We start from the raw sequence: 22,196 nt of genomic DNA on the forward strand, positions 1-22,196 counted from the left end.
AAGAGACGTGTTTATAGTAGGGGCTCTAATGGAATTTGCTTACAGTAGAGATCCGGAGTAGACCGCCCGCTGTAGGAGTTCGGAGTAGACCACTCGTAGTAGAAGTTCGGAGCAGATCGCTCGTTGTAGGAGTTTGGAGTAGACCACTCGTAGTAGAAGTTCGGCTCTCACAGGAGCCCGATTAGAATCCTGCAGGCGGTCGACCGCTGTAGAAACTCGGATGGAGTCCGGTTACTATAGAAACCTCATTGTCGAAGAAGCTCGAATATTGACGAAGTCCGGAAGGAGTTCGGAGAATAGTTGATCATTGTAGAAGGTCGGCTGATAGTGAGGCCTAGAGAGCCTTTGGAGTGGCACGATAGATGGATGGAGAAGCTCATTGTCGGAGAAGTTCGGAAGCTCGGATGGTGGGGGGGTTCAGAGAGATGCCACACAAGGTCGGAAGTCGGAGAAGCCCGGGAAGGGTCGGTCTTTAACAAACTTCGATCGGGGGGTATTTTATACCCAACACCAGTCTTCCTACTTTCAAGTTCGGGTTTCGAATGAAGAAAGTACAGAGAAATTCTCACGACCGATGTTGCTTCTCTCGATTTCCGCACTCGATGGTTGCTAGATATTTTGGCATTCAGCATGCTGGTACTAGAGCCTTTTCAAAAAAGATTTCTTCTTTTTGGGATTCTCGTCGGAGCGTGGCTTTAGGTACGGTGTAATAATGACTTGGTCAGCTGCCAGCCATTTCCAACAGTCTGTCAAGGTGAGTGGGACATGCAGCGAGTGCAGGCCGGCCAGAGGAGATCCGCAATCATTATTGCGTCGAATCTCGGGGTCTATTTAAACACGTCTCCCCCCTTCGGAGATTTCACTTTGCATGGGAGTTTCTTCGGTCCTTCCATCTTGGCCTTAGGCATCCTTCGAGTCGTCCTCATCTCTTCATCCCTGCATCCCTCATATCAGCCTAGGTTAGCCCCAGAGCTTTCTCCGCTTCTGTGGCCCCGTTCATAGACTACGTTGATCGTCCTTCGTTGCAGATATGGGTGCGAACGCGGCTCGGATGTTGGCCCAGAATCTCAAAGCCCACGAGCGGGAAGGCGCTGTAACTTTCGGGTCGGCGAAGAAGGCGAGGGTAGAAGAGACAAATCCGACCGTATTTCGCCTTGATCGTCCAGAGCCCATGCTTAGGTACATTTTCGACTGTGAGTGCTTCTCGGTGTGCGTCATTGTGTGGGAAAATCTGACCTCAGAAAGAAGGTCATGCCTGCCGTCACTATAAGGGAGAACCTGACCTCAGAAAGAAGGTCATGCCTGCCGTCATTGTGAGGCAGTGGTACCCATGGCATGGAAAAGACAGCATCTACATGTACTTTGAAGATAATGCTGGAGTAATTGCCGAAAAGGGGCCTGGAAGAAGAAGTCAGGTACTTAAAGTAATCCTCGACAATGGCCGGAACCGAGAGTCCGAAGTCTGATGAAGCCGAGATTCCTTAGAACTTTTCTCCTCTCTTTTTTTTTTTATGTATTCTTTTCTTCTCTGATCATTTCTCTTTTTATTTTTGGCCTTCAAGGCTTTGTAATGTGTACTTCACCAATGAAATAGAAATGAAATTGTCTATTACCTTGTCCATTCTGGTATTAAATGGTTGTTTACCAAACTTCCTTTGTCTTCCATCTCGTTTGGAGTCGGCGTAATTTATAATTCCTCATCTATTCTTGCTTCGAGTCATCATTTATCAGACTTTTTTTGTCTTCCATCTCGCTCGATGTCGGCGTTGTTTGAAGGTTCCTAGTCATCACTGTGTTGATTCGCCCTTAAGGACTAGAGATTTTTGATAAGGATTTTCTTCCTCGTTGAGACGAGGTCCCTTGAGTCTCGGCCTTCAAAGGCTTCGTAACGCACACTTTACTAATGAAATGAAATGAAATTTTTCTCATTACCTCATCTATTCTTGCTTTAAGTCATTGTTTACTGAGCTCCTTTTGTCTTTCATCCTGTTGGACGTCGACATTGTTTGAAGATTCTTGATCATCACTGTACTGATTTGCCCTTTGGGACCGGAGACTTTTGACAAGTGTCTTCTTCCTCATTGAGGCGAGGTCCCCTGTGCCTTTGATGTAGTTCATTTTTCACTTATCGCTGACGTAGTTCATCATTTTCTCTTTTCATCTCCCCTTTTCTTCTATGTTCGAGTGGGGTCTTCCCTCTGCTCTTGACGGGGTCATGAGAGTGTAAAGGGGCCGTTGAGGAGGCTTTCCTCCTTGTCCAATCTTGATCGATCGAGCCTTTGTTTGTGTCAGGATGAGGTTCTCCTCTTATTTCTGACAGTCAGTTTCAGCTCATGTTAGGATGAGGTTCTCCTTCTGTTCCTAACAGGGTTGTGGGGGCATGCAAGGGCCGCTGCAAGGGCCTCTCCCCCCATTAGGTCTTTAAGTAACCGGGCCTTCGACTTTGCTCATGTTAGGACGAGGTTCTCTTCCTGTTCCTAACAAGGCTGTGGGGGCATATAAGGGCCGTTGCAAGGGCCTCTCCCCCCATTCGATCTTTAAGAAATCAGGCCTTCGACTTTGCTCATGTTAGGATGAGGTTCTCCTCCTATTTCTAACAAGGCTGTGGGGCCACATATGGGCCGTTGCGAGGGCCTCTCCTCCCATCCAGTCTTTAAGAAATCGGGCCTTCATCTTTGCTTATTAACGGATGAGGTTCTCCTCCTGTTCCTAACAAGGCTGTGGGGGCACATAAGGGCCGTTGAAAGGGCCTCTCCTCCCATCTGGTCTTTAAGAAACCGGGCCTTCGTCTTTGCTCATGTTAGGACGAGGTTCTCCTCGTTCCTAACCAAGCTGTGGGGGCACATAAGGGCCGTTGCAAGGGCCTCTCCCCCCATCCGATCTTTAAGAAATCGGACCTTCATCTTTGCTCATATTAGGATGAGGTTCTCCTCCTGTTCCTAGCACGCTTAATTTTGTTTGTATGGGGGAGTTACTTCCTGTCGTTATAAGCTTATGCCAAAAGAAAAAATACACGAATATAAAAGAAATTTTTATTTAGGGCAAAGTTGTTGGTAATACATTCGTAGACTTTTCGAATCCTATAGCCGCGGAAGGTCTGCTCTCCATCGGGGTCCTCCTGAGATGGAGTTGATAATCCCAATCGGAGGTCGATCTTCAGGTTGCTCCTCCTTCTTTGGCAGCTTCGGCTGCGGCAGGGCCCTAGGTCGGTCTTCCCTACCTTCAGGTCGGCGTCGAATGAATCTGTCGAGCCGACCTCACCTGATGAGCTCTTTGATTTTATCTCGGAGCTGAATGCATTCTTCCGTGTCGTGGCCGTGGTCACAGTGATAGAGGCAGAATTTGTTCGGGTTGCACTTTTCGAGATGCGAGCGCATCCTTTTTGGCCTTGGCAGCTGCTCCCTAACCTCCATCAGCACTTGAGTTTTCGATGCATTGAGAGGGGTGTAACTGTGGAATCTTCCGGGGGGAGAGCTCCACTGAACTCTGTGGTCCGGGCTTCTCTGCTTACGAGCTCGGGGAGGAGTCCGAACATGCTTGTGTCTGAGAGGAGTTCGAGAATGCGGTCGAGCTTCACTCGGCTCTTTTTCAACTGCGGGCTTGCTTGAGTCTCCTGCCTGCCGCTCCTTCGCGGTCTCCTCATCCTTCATCTTGAAGGCTTCTTCTACTCGGGCATATCCTTTGGCCCGAGCCAGTAAATCAGCAAAGTTCCTAGGATACTTCTTTTCCAGGGAAAACAAAAGATCGTTCTTCTGAAGACCGCCCTTCAGGGCAGCCATCGCGATCGATTGGTCCAAGTTTTGGACCTCCAATGCGGCGATGTTGAAATGGTTGACATAAGCCTGGATGGATTCTCCCTCCCTTTGCTTGATATTGATGAGGGACTCCGAGCCTCTCCGAGGATGCCAGCTGCTAACACAATGAGCCACCAACTGGTGGCTCATCTGGTCAAAGGAGAAGACAATACCTGACTTCAACATCGAGTACCAGTTCCTTGCTGCTCCCTTCAGAGTGGATGGGAAAGCTCGGCACAGGATGGCGTCTGGCGCACCATGGAGCAGCATCATTGTCCGGAAGGCCTCCAGGTGGTCAACCGGATCTGAGGTCCCATCGTAGCTTTCGAATTGGGGGAGCTTAAAGTTTGGCGGGATCAGTTCCTGCATGATCATTTGAGAGAAGGGAGGGTCAGTACAGATGTCCTCACCATAAGTAGGGGGAGCATGGGTCAGCTCTTTGATCCGTCGGTTCATCTCCTGGAGCCTTCGATCCAGGAGGTCCTCTCGATTGTGAGTCTTGAGGGTCTTCTGGTAGAGTGGAGGTAGGGATCCTCCGGGAGTGGAATCGTGATCAGACTGAGGGCTCTCCACCCTCGAATTCCCCTTTTTGGGGAAGACAGGACGACTGGCCCAAGTGGCCCGCCCTACTGCCGGGTCTTGGATCTCCGACGATACCCTTTCCAACCGCACTGACGCCTGCGACTGTTGCTGCTACTGCTGCATGGCCTGCACCACTTCGGTGAGGCCTCTGACCTGCTGAACCAGCAGGTCGAACTGCTCCATACCGACCACCATTGTCGGAGGAGGAGGAGGAGCCTGAGAAACTGGAGGCGAGGTCAGAGCCTGAGATCTGGTCGTGGAGGCCATGGATCGCCTGGTAGATGCCTTTCGGAGAGGCATCAGGTGAAGATCTAGTAGGAGAAGGAGAGGAGGACGTCAGAGAAGATGACTGGAGGCAATCCCGTTGAGCACTCCTTCAAGAACAAGGGTACTGCGAAGACACAGCCCCTTCCTCTAGCGCCAATTCTGTTGGTGCAGAATTCCGCCAAAGTCGGAGAAGCTGGTGTCGGGATGACCGCGGCCGCCATCGGGACCTGCAAAGGAAGTCTAAATCGGAGTTGGGGGTGCTCCGGCAAGATCCTCCAACGCTCAAGTCAGTACTCTGCTTCAACAGAAATGGAGTACTTGAGGAAAAATTTTAGCAGAGTTTTGAGATAGAGTTTTTGAGCTTAGAGAAGAATGTATCTGAGAGTCCTTATTTATAGATGGAGAGCGTAACCAATTGACAGCGACGTCTGTAACTGCCTGGTAGTGGGCTGTTCAGAGCTGCCTGGAGTTTGTTATGGAGAGTAGTGGCGTCAGGGGTCATTCAGGGCCACATGGAGTTGGTTACAGAGAGTGGAGTGGTGGCTGTTGTCGTGACTTGCCAGAGAGTAGTGGGGCCACGTGAAATCCGTTGTAGAGAGTGGAGCAGGATAGCGGCCCTCATCGTGGCTTGCCAGAGAGTTCGGATTTGTCAGCTGAAGCTCGACTGCAATGTCTGATGGAGCGGAATGGCTCTCTGTCTCATCGATCCAGGAGAAGCACAGATGTTTTCGAGGTCGCAGACGAGTCTACTATTGTCGGAGGCCTTGGGTGCTGAGGCTACAGGTGAGAACCATCTGCTGTAGAGACTCGGATGAAGACTTTCAGTTGGTGAAGTTCGATAGGAGTCCAATTGCTAGGGAAGTCCGTCTGAGATTTGCCTGGTGTGGAAGCTCGTTTGAAGTTTATCCGCCGAAGAAGTCCGATTTCATGAGGAACTTGACGGAAGGTCGACCGGTGGTGGACTTCGGATGGCATTGGAGAGGCTCGTCTGCTGAAGGAGTCTAAGGGATCCGGAGGCGATCGGCCATTGCAGAAATCCAGCTGCTGGAGCCCGTCCGTTGCAAAAACTCATCTGGAATCCATCCGCTGTGGAAGCTCGGATGGAGTCTGGTTCTTGTGGGAGGCCGAAAGGAGGCCGCTTATTGTTGGAGCTCGGTCGAAGATCGGTTGTCTTGGGAGCTCAGAGTAACGATCTGACCGGTGGGTCCTGTCCCGCTGTAGAGGCTCGTTTGGAATCTGGCTACAAAGAAGCTCGACTGAAGTCTACCTGTAATGGAAGTTCGTAAGAGATGTGTTTATGTGGGAAAATTCAGTGCAGGGGTAAAATGGTAATTTTAAAACCTTTTCAAAATTATAATTTACAGTGGAAAAATATTAATTAATCTAATTAATTAACATGAATTTATCCTACACTAGGATCTAAATATGATATGTAGCATGCATGCATTTAAATTTGAAATTCAAATTCGAATAGTAAACACTTTACTGTAATGTGTTCAAAACATAATACCTTTGTGCGGGTAGTAGATCGCCACAATCTGATCACCGTTGGGAGAGTCTGATCGTCGCGACACAGCCACACAGCATGTCTGGCCTCTGCAGATCATCCACACGAAGCTTCCGGTCTGATCGACTCCTCATGAGTGCTAGCTCGTTGTAGAGCCCTTTTGACGGTCGATGCTGATCGAACTCCTTCGATCGATGTCTGTCGATTCTTCAGATGCTCTGAATCGTCAACAGACATACTTGAGAGGATGTTGAAGATCTCCTGAGATTTTGTGGGCTCACAACACTTGTAGTTCACTTTCTCACTTCTCGAACCCCAGGCTAAAACTCTAGGGAACTCACCGGAAACCTTGCACCGACTTTTCTTTCTTTTCTTTCTTTTTCTCTTGGAAGGATATGGACTTCCTTCTCATGCACAAGACTTCCTCATGCCCCAGAATTTTTCTCCAAAATTTTTCTTCTTGCACGCCCCACTCTTCTCCTCCTTTTATAACAACGTCAAACGTCTTATCCAAAAGAAAGGATAAAGATGAGTAATTGCACATTTGAATTCAAATCAAATTTTGAATTCAAATGGACACCAACTCATCCCTTATCCACTAAAGGCATGAGGTGTGGCTTAAATTATGCATAGAGTGATTTCATGAGAAACCTTTTCTCATATAATAAATGGGGTGTAAAAAAAGGGATAAGGTGCAAAGATTGATTGCCCATTCAAATTCAAACTTTATTTTGAATTTGAATGGCCAACCAATCATCCTTATCCATTCATATGGCATATTAAAGTGGGACGTGGAGAGGGCTTGGCATGAGGAAAAAATTCATAAGAAGTTCCTTCTCATGAATTCAAATGGGTGCAATGGAAGTGAGGTGGCGCATGGAGATTGGGTCAAGGTGGTTTAATTATTTAAACCAACCTAATTGAACCAAATAAGTTAGGTCCAATTAGACTAATTTAAACCTAACTAAATTAGGCTTAATTAGGCTCAATAAAATCCTAATCAAATCAGAAATTGATTAAGCCCAACCCCTTATCAAATCAGGGACCAAACCATCTCGACGATTAGGTCAACTCTTAACCTAATCGGGTCAAACCCAACTGAATCCAATTCAATTGGACTTGATCCAAAAATAATTACTCAATCAAATTGAGTTAATTAGCAATCAAATCACTAATTAAACCTCTCATAAATACTGAGTACAAATTCGATGGGCAATCAGGCATCAGAATTCATCGATATGTAACCCTGATCGAAAAGTCCCAACCAGTGGGACTCTTGACCCCGGTACCCATAATATGTGGAACTCATGATCAAAGAATCTTGATTCTCGATCACTAAGTTCCAAACATGTAGGATTCTACATCAGCCATCAGATCAGATAGGAACCTCTAATGTGTGTGACCCCGCAGGTTCGAATCTAAGCCGGTAGCACAGGAACCAATTCCTATACTAATCGAAGTGACCATCTAGCAATGGTACCCAACATCTGGATAAGTTGAAGAGTCACAATCGCAACACTCAAAACCTACATAAATATGGTTACTGTATAATTCATCCTTTTGACCCCTATGTTTAGGACGACTCAGGGTTAAACTGTCAACCCTGATCAGATCATCCGAATCATGCTCAACTCAAACAGTCCTGTGACTCCTCACAAGGACTACCCTGGCCAAGGTTTTGCTAAATTGAAACATGATTATATACAGCTCCTAAACTAGAGTGGTCAATCCCATCTTGACACACACACCGACAAGTCAAGTACTTGACTACACCCAGCAACCTTCCATCACTGAATTAGAAATTCAGGTAGTCCAGTGCCTAAGTGCAGTGAGTTGCTTGCAAGTCACCGTGGTGGTCTCAGGTCGGAGGGACATTTATACCCATATTCCATCGGAGCAAATCTTGACAGTAGAAATAGCTCCAGAGTCGGTCACGTTCAGTGCAGATGTACCCTTATATCTCACGTATATGCCATACCAGTGTCTCCACACTCATTGGTTAAGAAGACAACCAACCTATATGGCACACAATGACCTATGCTTGATAAACGTTGTTATCCTTGGTAACTACGTATCATTTGGTCGCGAATAGATTGAAGGACTAAACAACAAATCCTCCTTTGTCAAGTCTAAATAGTCCTAAAGACTTCACCACAATATAGGAGTTCATTAGAAGATGAAATATTTTGTGATGAAAATGTCAAAATATTTTTTATTAATTCATAATTCATATACAAATACAAAAATGAGCACAACCATCAACAGACTGATGATTGGCTTTGGGATACTATTCCCAACAGTTTACTGTAGGGGCTCGAATGGAATTTGCTTACAGTAGAGATCCGAAGTAGACCGCTCGCTGTAGGAGTTCGAAGTAGACCGCTCGTAGTAGAAGTTCGGAGCAGACCGCTCACTGTAGGAGTTCGGAGTAGACCGCTCGTAGTAGAAGTTCGGCTCTCACAGGAGCCCGGTTAGAATCCTACAGGCGGTCGACCGCCGTAGAAACTCGGATGGAGTCCGGTTACTGTAGAAACCTCGTTGTCGAAGAAGCTCGGATATTGATGAAGTCCGGAAGGAGTTCGGAGAATAGTTGATCACTGTAGAAGGTTGGCTGACAGTGAGGCCTAGAGAGCCTTTGGAGCGGCACGGTAAATAGATGGAGAAGCTCATTATCGGAGAAATCTGGAAGCTCGAATGGTGGGGGGGGGGGGTTCAGAGAGATGCCACATAAGGTCGGAAGCAAAGAAGCCCTGAAAGGGTCAGTCTTTTACAAACTTCGGTCGGGGGGGTATTTTATACCCAACAGGTTCTAAGGATGTTGTTCTACACATTCGACCTATCCGACCGTCAGGTATCATTGCTAGATGGTCACTTCGACAGATACAAAAATTTATTTCTATGCTACCAGCTTAGGTTCGGACCTATGAGATCACACATATTAGAGTTCACAATCCGATCGGATGGTTGATCAACAATTTTAGAATCATTCTAGGGTTAAACGATCAATATGATTGACATTTAACCTAGTGCAAGTGTTGTAAGAGGATCGATTAGCGATTTGATTGCTAATTGGGTTAATTTGATTAAGTCAATGGGCTGAGATTAAGTCTAATTGAATATAATTTAATTTGATTTGATTTGGGTTTGATTGGATCAAGTCCAATTGATTTTTTGGATAAGCCAAGTGCAAGGAAAAACTAGTCCTAGTTCAATTAAGACTTGGGTCAACCTATTTTCTAATTCGATTAAAAAATTAAATCAGATTTAAATCTAATTAAATTAGGTTCTTAGTTGGATTAAGACCTATTTTAATTGGGTTGATTTGATTTTGCTTTTGATTTGGTTTGAGAAATCAGATTGAAATAAGACATAGATTGAATCCTAGTAAGACTAGGATTCCACCTTGCGCCAATATAGCCCCCACGCCCACTCTCTCTTATCGCACGCCCACTCTCTCTTATTTTGTGTGACAAAACTTCTCTCTTAGGTCTTCACACATGCCCAAAATTTTTCTCTCTTTCTCTCTTACATGGATAGTGGTTGTGGATCAAGTCAAAGTAGGAATTAGTTTGGATTTCAAATTCTAGAGTTTTAGAAAACCAAAAATCTTTTTTGATCTATCCCTATAGATCTTTATACCAAGTACATAGGATGCTTCACCCAAGTCTTTCATGAAAAACTTTTGTGATAGCCAAATCTTGACCGATTGTAACATCGGGACATCATTCCCAATGAGTAGTATGTCATTCACATACAGGATCAAGAAGATAATAGCACTCCCACTAGTCTTCTTGTACACACAAGGTTCATTCATATTTTTGATGAAGCTAAATGATTTGACTATCTCATCAAAACAAATGTTCCAGCTTCTTGATGCTTGTTTTAACAATATATGGATCTATTCAGCTTGCATACCTAATTTGCTCTCCCACTAGAGATAAATTCCTCTGGCTGAGTCATATAGACTTCTTTCTTAAGGTTTTTATTGAGGAGATAGTCTTGACGTCCATCTGCTAGATCTCATAGTCATGGTATGTTGCAATAGCAAGTATTATCCTAATAGACTTGAGCATGGCTACTGACGAAAAGATTTCTTCATAATCAATACTTTATTTTTATCTAAAACCTTTTGCCACTAGCCTGACCTTATAGGTCTCTATCTGGCCATCTTCTCTAATCTTTTTTTTGAAGACCCATTTGCAGCCTATTGGGGTCATACTCTCAGGTGTATCAACCAAACTGTAATTTTATTTGGTATACATGGAGTCCATTTCAAATTTCATGGCATTGAGCTATTTGTCAGAGTCACAACTCATGACAGCTTCTGAATAGTTCATGGGATCATCGTTCTCAATGATGTGGGATATATTATCATTCTCAATGCTAAATCCATACCTGAGTGGTATATTCCATACTTTATTCGACCTTTGGAGAGGAGGTTGTTGTGATCCAGGTGGTGTGCCCAAGGCCCAGGGGACCAAGGCTAAGGCCAAGGTCCATCATTCATGAGGGCTTCATGGAGGCTCTAGGGCTAGTTGGGCCCTAGGTTGAAAGGCTATGGGCCTTTCGAGTTCTTGAGGTCTAGATTATGTGGGCCTCAAGGGACCAACTCTTTATGGGCCAGGTCTGGGCCCAGGATAGGTGAGATTAGATCGAGTCATGGGTGTACATGGGCTTGGGTTAACCTAATCTCCTATAGAGTTGGTCAAGGGAGTTTTGGGTTTGGGTCACTTGACCCTGTGTTTATATATACATGCACTGTATAGGTTTGATTAAGCCAAGAAATACGAAAACTCTTTCTCCCAAGTCTCTCTCTCTCTTCTCCCTCTCTCTCCACTATTCTCCATGCCCCAGGAGCAAGAAACCCTAGGGTTTCTTGCCACCAGGTCCCAAAAAGGAAAGAAAAGCAGGGGAGGTGCTAGCCCCTCCCCCTTTGTGCCGCCAACCATTTCCTCTCTCCCTCTCTTGCAGCCACCCAAACATCAGGTCTAGGACCTGGAATCTCTTGCGAAGAGGTTGGTACAAGTTCCTCTCAGATCTGGAGTTGATCTGAGGTCGTTTGAGGCACGGGTGAGATCTCCATCAACAGATCTATAGGAAAGGCTGCAGCAGGACAGATCTGCAAGATCTTGGATTTTTTAGAGGTGATCTTAGAGGCGTTCTTCATCTGGAATGAAAGACTGATGAAGAAGACAGCAACCAGGTTGATTTCGTCAAGGGCCTTCGATCAAATCCAGAAGTCTCCAGATTTGTTCGTTGCTAGTTCCACTGCACCCAAGGTCCGTGGAAGGAGCAGGGATCGTGCTCCAATAGTTGGTATCAGAGCCACAGTGGTGAGGAAGTGGTTCCAAGCACGAGAAGTTGAAGATCCCAAGTGCTGAAAATTTTCAGTAAGGTACCATCAAGGTATATTCTACACTTTTTGATTTTATATTGCTTGTTTGGCTTGGATCCAGTCATGGGCAGCAATATGAAGGTCGATTTTGAGATGTTTGATGGCAAGAAAAATGTTTCCATGTGGAAAATCCAGGTGGAGGATCTTCTGGTGCAAGCAGATCTGGATCAGGCTTTGGATGAGAAGCCTGAGGGAATGACAGATAGACAGTGGGCATCATTGGAGAAAAAAGCATGCTCGGTGATCAGAGGATGTTTGGCGGATGCGGTGTTGTATTCGGTGCTAGAAGAAAAGACCCCGAAGGGCCTTTGGTTGAAGTTGCACACCATGTATATGGGGAAGAATATGTGCGACAAGCTAATGCTGAAGAAGAGGTTGTACAGTCTTCAGATGCAGGAGGGATCTGATGTGATTGGCCACATTCAGAGGTTGGACTAGTTGTGCATGGAGTTGATGAATATCGGGGTGAAGCTGGATAAAGAGGACAAGTCCTTGTTGCTTTTGTGTTCGCTGCCAGGATCATATGACTCTTTGGTGACTACACTGCTCTACGGCAAGGAGACTCTGGAATATGAGGACATGGTCTCGATGTTGAGGTCTAATGAGCAAAGGGAAAAATTGACTAGAGATCGGGCTCCCCAGGAGGGTTTGGCAGTAGGGGAGAGGACAGGTAGAGGCAGAGGCAGAAGCAAGTCCAGGGGGCGGTCCAAGTCCAGGAAGGGAAAGAAAGAGATGAAATGCTTCAAGTGCAACGATTTCAGGCACTTCAAGCGAGAATGTCCACTATGGAAGAGCAAGAAGGGAGAAAGAAGTGGCTCAGAATCAGTGAGTGCAGTTGCTGGGCAGCAGGTGGAGGATGATCTACTTGTGGTATCAGATGGTCATAGGCATTACACAGAGGAGTGGACACTAGACTCTGCGTGCTCATATCACTACACACCACATAGGTCTTGGTTTGCGACATACACCAAGACAGATGAGGGATCAGTGACTCTAGGCGATAATCATCCTTGCAAGGTGGCTGGGATAGGGACAGTCATGGTGAGGATGTTTGATGGGATTGTGAGGATATTGACAAATATAAAGCACGTCCCGAAGCTGGAAAAGAATCTGGTGTCACTTGGCTACTTGGAGTGCAGTGGATACAGCTTCAGCAGTAGGGCTCGAAGTGGAGTACTGAACATCTCCAATGGAGCTATGGTAGTGATGAGAGGAAGGAGGTTGGATAATAACCTCTATCGCATGGAGGGATCTATGGTGACCGAAGAGTCTGATGCAGCAGCTACAGCACAGGACCAACAGGGGGCTTACAGGATGTGGCATTACCGTCTAGGCCACATGAGTGACAAGGGGCTAAGGGAGTTGAGCAGGAGATGACTCATCTCTAATCTGGAGGATGGTGCTACAGGGGAGATCTGTGAGCCTTGTCTAATGGAAAAGCAGAGGAGAGTTCAGTTCAACATTAGTACAACCTGCAGTGCAGCCCTTTTGGAGTTAGTACACACGAATGTGTGGGGACCAACCCTAGTTTCAGCTAGGAATGGAGCCAGATACTTCATGACCCTGATTGATGATTTCTCAAGGAAACGCTAGATTTACTTCATGAGAGAGAAGTCTGAGGTCTTCACCAAGTTCAAAATCTGGAGAGCTGAGGTGGAGAAGGAGCAGGGGAGGAGCGTGAAGTGTTTGAGGTTAGACAATAGTGGAAAGTACACCAGCAGAGAGTTTCAGGACTATTGTGAGAAGTGTGGGATCAGGAAACACTTCTCAGTTAAGGAGACTCCACAGCAGAATGGGGTGGCCGAGAGGATGAACAGAACACTTCTGGAAAAGGCACGATGCATGAGGCTGCAGGTAGGGCTTCCAAAGGTGTTTTGGGTTGACACAGTTGACGCAGCGGGTTACTTGGTCAATCAGTCACCTCATACCAGGTTGGATGGCAGGCTTCCAGAGGAGGTGTGGTCTGGGAGGACAGTTGGGCTGGGCCATCTACGGGTATTTGGGTGCACGGCCTATGTACACATTGGAGGTGGTGAGCAGAGCAAGCTAGATGCCAGATCACGCAAGAAGATATTTCTAGGCTATCCGCAAGGAGTTCAGGGATACAGGCCATAGGATCCCTTGGAAAAGATAGTCATCATTAGTCAGGATGTGACTTTTGATGAGGAGTCAGTCCTACGGAGGTGAGCAGGCATGGAGGAGCAGCAGGAGAAGGAGGAGGTCCAGCAGGGCGCTGCTGGACAGCTTACCTCTTTGATTTTGCCTCTTGCAGGTACTACGGGAGGACATCACATTCAGATGGAGAACCTACCTAAGGTGTCTCCACAGGTGGAGAGAACTCGGATGGATGATCGAGGTGGAGAGGTCCAGCAGGAGCGAGCTGGATCGAGGACTGATATCGGTGTTACCCTACACAAGCCCAAGAGGACCATCAGGCAACCGGACCGATATGGCTTCGAGGAGATGCTGTCATATGCCCTGGTGATAGCGAATGGAGACCCATATACATATCAGAAGGCTATTGAGAGACAGAACAGAGAGCGATCGGTCCAGGCGATGTTCGAGGAGATGCAGTCTCTCCACCAGAACCAGACGTGGCGATTGGTGCAGTTGCCACAGGGGAAGAGGCCCATTGGCTGCAAATGGGTCTACAGTCGCAAGGAAGGGCCTTCAGAGTAGGGAGGTATCAGATTCAAGGCGAGGTTAGTGGCTAAGGGATACTCCCAGAAGGAAGGTATTGACTTCAGCGAGGTTTTCTCTCCCATCGTCAGACATACTTCCATCAGAGTGTTGCTGAGCATTGTAGCAGCTCAGGATTTAGAGCTGGAGTAGATGGATGTCACGATGGTGTTCCTCCATGGGCATTTGGAAGAGAGGATTTACATGGAGCAGCCACCCAATTTCAGGGATCCAGGATCAGAGGGAAAGGTTTGTTTGTTGCAGAAGTCACTGTACGGGCTGAAGCAGTCGTCGAGGCAATGGTACAAGCGGTTCAACTCCTATGTGCGCAGCATTGGATTTTTCAGGTGTGAGTTTGATCCCTGTATTTATATTCAGTCTCTTGAGGATGGTTCTAGGGTGTTCCTACTCTTGTATGTCGATGACATGCTTATAGCATGCAAGAGTAGGAAGGTTGTGCAGGATCTGAAGGCATCCTTATCTCGGGAGTTTGAGATGAAGGATTTGGGCCCTACAAGGAAGATCCTAGGCATGAAGATTTTCAGAGACCGAGCCTAGAGGGTGATGCATCTATCTCAGGGGGGCTACATACAGAAGGTCTTAGAGAGGTTCGGGATGAAGGGAGCAAAGCTGGCAGAGCTGCCACTTGCCGGTCACTTCAGACTCTCGAAGACCATGGCACCACAGACTGAGGTGGAGGCTCAAGAGATGGAGACGGTTCCTTATGCTTCAGGAGTTGGGAGCTTGATGTATGCGATGGTCTGTTGTAGGCCAGACATCGCTCATGTAGTGAGTCAGGTTAGCAGGTTCATGGTGCAGCCTAGCAGGGAGCATTGGAGGGCTCTGAAGTGGATATTCAGATACCTGACGGGATTGGCATCTACTACGAACAGCGAGGAGGTACAGTGGGATACTCTGACAAGTCTAGGGAGGCTCAAGGGCTGATTGGCGGTTATGTAGATGCAGACTTCGATGGAGATGTGGATACCCAGAGGCCTATGACAGGCTTCATCTTTAGCCTGTATGGAGGTCCTATTTCTTGGAGATCGAGTCTGCAGCCTATCACGGCCCTATCCACTATAGAGGTAGAGTACATCGGGCTGATAGAAGTAGCTAAGGAGGCAATTTGGCTGAAGAGTTTGTTGACGGAGATGGGCCTTACTCAGGAGGCCATTAGAGTACACTGTGACAGCCAGAGTGCACTTCTATTAGCATAGAACTCAGTCATCATGCAAGGATAAAGCACATCGACATTCGGTATCATCGGATCAGGGAGCTTGTGGAGGATGGCGAGGTGGAGCTGGTAAAGGTACACACCAAGGAGAACCCAGCTGATGCACTTACGAAGGTACTTCCACGGGACAGCTTTCAGAGATATGTTGAGCTGATTTGGCTGATGGACAGAGTGGAGCTGGTTGAGGCCTTGGGATACCAAGGTGGAGATTGTTGTGATCCAGGTGGTGTGCCCAAGGCTCAGGGGACCAAGGCTAAGGCCAAAGTCCATCATTCATGAGGGCTTCATGGAGGCTCTAGGGCTAGTTGGTTCCTAGGTTGAAAGGCTGTGGGCCTTTCGGGTTCTTGAAGTCTAGGTTATGTGGGCCTCAAGGGACCAACTCTTTATGGACCAGATCTGGGCCCAGGATAGGTGAGATTAGGTCGAATCATGGGTGTACATGGGCTTGGGTTAACCTAATCTCCCATAGAGTTGGTCAAAGGAGTTTTGGGTTTGGGTCACTTGACCCTGTGTTTATATATAGATGCACTGTATAGGTTTGATTAAGCCAAGGAATATGAAAACTCTTTTTCCCAAGTCTCTCTCTCTTTTCCCTCTCTCTCCAGCAATTCTCTATGCCCCAGGAGCAAGAAACCCTAGGGTTTCTTGCCGCCAGGTCCCAAAAAGAAAAGAAAAGAAGGGGAGGCGCTAGCCCCTCCCCCTTTGTGCCGCCAACCATTTCCTCTCTCCCTCTCTTGCAGCCGCCCAAACATCAGGTCCAGGACCTGAAATCTCTTGCGAAGAGGTTGTTGGTACAAGTTCCTCTCAGATCTAGAGTTGATCCGTTTGAGGCGCAGGTGAGATCTCCATCAACAGATCTACAAGAAAGACTGCAGCAGGACAGATCTGCAAGATCTTGGATTTTTTAGAGGTGATCTTAGAGGCGTTCTTCATCTGGAACGAAAGGCTGACGAAGAAGACAGCAACCAGGCTGATTTAGTCAAGGGCCTTTGATCGAGTCCAGAAGTCTCCAGATTTGTTCGTTTCTGATTCCGCTGCACCCAAGGTCCGTGGGAGGAGCAGGGATCGTGCTCCAACAGAGGTGTATGTAGTGGCTATGCCTCAACAATGAGCACATTTGGTTAAGAACCATTTTATAAATCCTAGATGGATTGTAGTTTTTGAACTTTCTCAAGTTCGACAGACCTCTCACTGTCTCCTTCTTGGATAAATCTTTCTCTAAGAAAATGACATGCCTACCAACAAACACTTTTTGTTGAGTAGGGTTGTAGAAGTAGTATCCTATACTCTCCTTGGGATAACCTACAAATCTATATTTTTTTGATCTAGCATCCAGCTTATGTCCATCAATATTTTTCACATAAGCCAAGCAACCACAAAACTTAAGATGCTTAAGATTAGATCTTTTTTCTTTTTATATTTCATATAGAGTACTAGAAACAGATTTAGAAGATACTTTATTTAAAATATACGCTGCAGCCTCGAGAGCATATCCCTAAAAGGATATCGAAAGATCCATAAAACACATCATGGATCGCACCATATCTAATAAGGTGTGATTCTTTCTTTCTATAATTTTATTTAATTATGGAGTATAAGAAGGTGTCTATTGAGAGAGTATTTTATTTTATTTTAAATAATCAAAAATTTACTAGATAAGTATTCTCCTCCTCAATCAGATTGAAAAATTTTAATATTTTTACCTATTTATTTCTCAACTATTCTTTGATACTCTTTAAATTTGTCAAAAGCTTTGGATTTGTATTTTATTAAATACACATATCCAAACCTAGACCTATCATCAGTAAATGTGATGAAATAAGAGTATCCATCTCTGGCTTAAATCGATATTGGACCACATACATTAGTATGTACAAGGTATAAAATATCACTCATCTTTTCTTCATGTCTAGTAAATGGAGTCTTGATCATTTTTTTCATGAGGCAAGATTCACAAGTTTCATATGATTCATAATCATAAGGATCAAAAAAATTATTTTTGAATAACTTATTAATTTTTGACTCATTTATATGGCCAAGTCGGTAATGCCAGAGGTATGTGACATTCACATCCTCTCTCTTTCTTTTCTTCATATTATCAGTATGAAATATATTATCATTAAGTGAAAGAAATAAAAGATCATTATCAATAAAAGCACTTCCATAATATTCATTAGAAAAATATATAGAACAACTATTATTCTTTACATTTATTTCAAAATCTTGTTCCAATAACAATGGTATAGAAATAATATTTCTAACAATATTTAGAATATAATAATAGATCTTCAATTTCAAAATTTTGTCCGAAGGTAACTCCAAAATTCTGGTTCCTACGGCTTCGACCTGAATGGACTCTCCACTAGCACCGAACAGCTCAAAGTCACCTTTATTCAGACTCTTTATTTTCTATAGATCCTACAATGAGTTTCAAAGATGTGAGCCATAGATGGTATCCAATACCCAAGAATCTGACATTGAAGTACTTAATGATAAATTAGTTGGTATCACATACAAACCTTTAACAATGTTTGCCAGTTTCACGATTGCAAGGTACTCCTTGCAATTTCTCTTCCAGTGGCCCTCCTTGCCACAGTGATAGCAAGTACCTTTGGTGGAGATATTTTTTGCCTTCTTTTTAGAGATGCCAGTCTTAGGGTTCATCTTTTTCTTAGAATTCTTCTTTGCCTTCTTCTGGCCGATCTTATCAATAAGAAGTATCGAAGCCTTTTCATCCTTGAAATGGCTCTTTGCTATTTTTAACATGTTCAACAGTTCTGACAAGCTGATGTTCAGTTTGTTCAAATAATAATTTATGATAAACTGAGAAAAGGAGTCAGAAAGAGACTATAGGATCAAATCCTGGCTCAGTTCACCATCCATTGCAAAATCCAATTATCACAGATGAGTGATCAAATTAATCATCTTTAGGACATGCATTTGGACAGAGGTACCTTCAGTCATGTGGGCACAGAACAACTGCTTTGATATCTCATATCGAGCAGTTTGACTTTGTTCTCCATATAACTCCTTCAGATTAAGGAGTATAGAGGGAACATTTATGTCCTCATGCTGCCTCTGAAGCTAACGGCTCATGGAGGCAAGCACGATGCATTTGACAGTCACACTATCATCTTTCTACATCTTATATGTGGCCCTTTGCTCCTTGAAAGCATCTTTTTCAAGAAAATCTGGTGTAGGTGTATCTAGAATGTAGAAGACTTTCTTCTGAGTGAGAATAATTCTCAAGTTTTTTAACCAATCGACATAGTTAGGTCTGGTCAACTTATTTGCATCTAAGATACCTCTAAGAGAAAGTGAGGATGCCATATGTGTACTTAATCTATAATAACAAGAATATAATATAAGCAGATAACTCATGATGACATTCACAACTAGACTAGGACTTTTATCCAATTGTGTCTTCTACTATTTTATCAAACTTCATAGCCCTCAAATATAAAAATTGAGAAACATACTAATATTTCTTAGTGGGGTTGAGATTCCTATTCCTCATAAATACCTTGTGGATAGCACAATAAGTATTCATAAGTTCAAGAGTAGGTAACTCTTTACCAATTGTACCTCTACAATTCTCATTATTTTTTTCTTTGACCTCTAGATCATATATAGCCTTATGGATAGCACAACAAACTATAGTGTTCTAGTTAAGTTGACCCTTCAATCCCATATGGTCATAGTTAAATAATGCTACCCTTGTGGATAGCACAACAAAGCAATACTATTCAAAATATGCCATAAGCATCAAAATACACTTGATCAACATCATATCAATTTCTATAGTAAGCCTTATAAATAGCACAACAAGCTCACTAAGATCTTGATATACTCTATCAATCAAGTTTGAAGGAACATCCTTGTAATATCTATATCACTAATTAATCAAAGTCTGAAATTTAATAAGACCAAATTGGCCAGGTTAGTAGGTGGGAGGCACCCCATAACTTTTCTTAGACACTAACAGCATTGGCCAGGCTAGTATATGGACCTAATTAGAAAATCATCTTTTACACTTTCTTCGACATCAATTGATCTAATGAATTCGACTTTTGATTAAAAAGTGAATCTCGATATTACAACTTAATATAGTTTTTAAGAGAGACTTTGAATTGGTCTCGGCACATCCTAACTACAACTACATAAAATATACTCTATATATTATGCAATATGGCATGTAAAAATAAATCACAATAGAAATGATATAATCATGCCAAAAATTCAAATAAGAATGCATTAGAAGTCATAACATATGACAAGCATATTAAAAAATAAAGCAACCCCTAATGATATTAGGCATGCATAACACCTTTAACCATACATCGATTTAAGCATGAAGCTTCTATGATAAAATAAATTTCAAATTATCAAAAATTTACAATTCTAATAATTAAAATTTAAAATTATGGTACATATGAAGTCAAAAATATTTTTTAAGATTAAAGATCAATGCTAAAAATTAATGTAACATATTTGGCAATATATGATCAATAACAATTCTATGCAACTATTTTATACTTGTTTGATCGAATCAAACAAGGGTGGTTCTGATACCACTGTTAGATTCTGAGCACATAGCAAAAAATAATTTTTAAAATTTTAAAATAAATAAATCAATAGCTTTATCAAATAAAACTATCGAGTCAGAATCCAAACCCTAGAATCACCTTGCCGATATCGATAAACTAAAAACAAGCATGCAAAAGAGATAGAATTTTTACTTTCACCAAAAAGAAAGAAGTGGTATGTTGGTGTTCTCCATGAGACTCCAAAGTAGAAGTCCTCCAATGGTGATCCATATAAAAGTTGGCCAAGGTCCTTCCTAATCGGTGTGCTACTGCAGCCTTATCTTCTCAAGAATATTGTCGGCTTCAAACTCATGGTACGATCACGCCAAAGCCCAGTCACCTCCAAGCTTGCCACTAGGATCATGTCAAGAAGACACTCTTCAGATGTCTTACAACCTAGGATTTGATTTTTGGCTCCAACATATGGAAAAAACTAAACCCTAGGGTACACTAGCAACTCTTGCTAAATTTCTCACCACCCTTCTTACAACTTTTGCCACTCAATTTTCTCTTTCCTTTTTCATGGATTTTTTTCATAATTTTTTTGATAATTTCCACATCTCTAATATCTAGTTTTCAACCTAAAATCATAGTAGCTAGCCATTTAGGATGTCCCATATAAATAAGAGACCAAGAGATGTGTCATGAGATGAAGGGGTGCCAACCTTTAGTGCTCCAACTTCTCATGTGGTGAACAAATTCACTGTATGAAATTTTTGATATATGAGATACTTGTAATAGAAGGCTCTCCTTCTATGTGTCATAAAAATTTCACTTAATTTTAGCAACAAATCAATGGTTATCTGGTTGAAAATTTAAGGCAATGCATATTAGTTAAGAGCCTTCATGAAGAAGGACTCTCCAACTTCACATGTTGAAAAGAGGTAGGGCATCATTTATTTTTGATATGGCTTCTAGTGGGTGTAGAGGAATCCTTCTCCACTTAAAACTATTTCAAGTTGGATAAGGATCCAATTTAAATTGACCCAATCCCATTAGGTCAAAGGCAAACTGGTCTAGGTTAGCTTAAACACTTTGATCTAAACCAATTTAAAAATTTGAATTAATACAATATACTAACATATCAAATTAACCCATAAAATTTATATTAAACTCTAATTAGATCAGATCAAGATCAAATCTCAAAGTGTGTGATCCATTGAATTTCAAATCTAGTCAGCAGTGGATCAAGACTTTCGACGTAACCCAAATTCGATGAGATCAAGTCACCCAAAGAGTCCCAATCAACTTGGACTCTTCTAAATTGATTCTAAAATTAAACTCTTTTAATTTTGATGAATCTACAAGTCAAGATTGATATCTAGCAATGTGTCATAACTACCCAAAAGATTTAAAATTTTGATGAAAAATTATCAAAATATTTTTTAGTGGTAAGTTATGGTGTAATTCAATCCTTCAATCAAATAATATTCCAGATGAGCTGTGGATATGAAAATATGTCAAACTCAATCACTTATCCTTATGTATCTCGATTTAAAGGTGATAATTTAGTTGATGATATATTAAAAATTTTTTTCTAATTATCATCCTGCTTTGGTTAAAAACTTCCAAATCACTGACCTATGAGATCATATAGGATGTTCGCTCCCAATATTAGAAGTAACTGATCCCTTATTGATCACTCACAACCTCCATGTACTCTTCACCATATCCAGAACATCACATACAAGGATCAAAGAACCAAGTTAGAAAGTGGACCAAAATATGGATCCAAGTACACAAGGAATCAGGGTGATCTCAGGTCAAAGGATCACTTACACAACTCCCACTAGAGAAATATCAGTTGACATATAAATAAAACTTCATCTGATATTCTCTTATAGATCAATTCAATGAACTCATTCTCTAATGAGCACATATATTTTTGTATGAGTATCACCACATAAGTGGTTGTGAGATCAACTATCCTCATTTTTGAGTATACATAGGACATACTAGTCTTACTGGTATCTTTAATCCTCGACTCAATATACCAATGACTAGGAATATTTTAGATCAGGGCTATCAAAGATTTAGGTCTCACTGATATGATCTCATTATGACCCTAAAATTATTGTCCAGACCTATGGGGTTTATTATAATCTAAGAACAATAAAATGCATCATATAATGAATCAAAAATACTTATTTTA

This window comes from Elaeis guineensis, chromosome 6, assembly GCF_000442705.2.
Source record: "Elaeis guineensis isolate ETL-2024a chromosome 6, EG11, whole genome shotgun sequence".
Classification (NCBI taxonomy): domain Eukaryota; kingdom Viridiplantae; phylum Streptophyta; class Magnoliopsida; order Arecales; family Arecaceae; genus Elaeis; species Elaeis guineensis.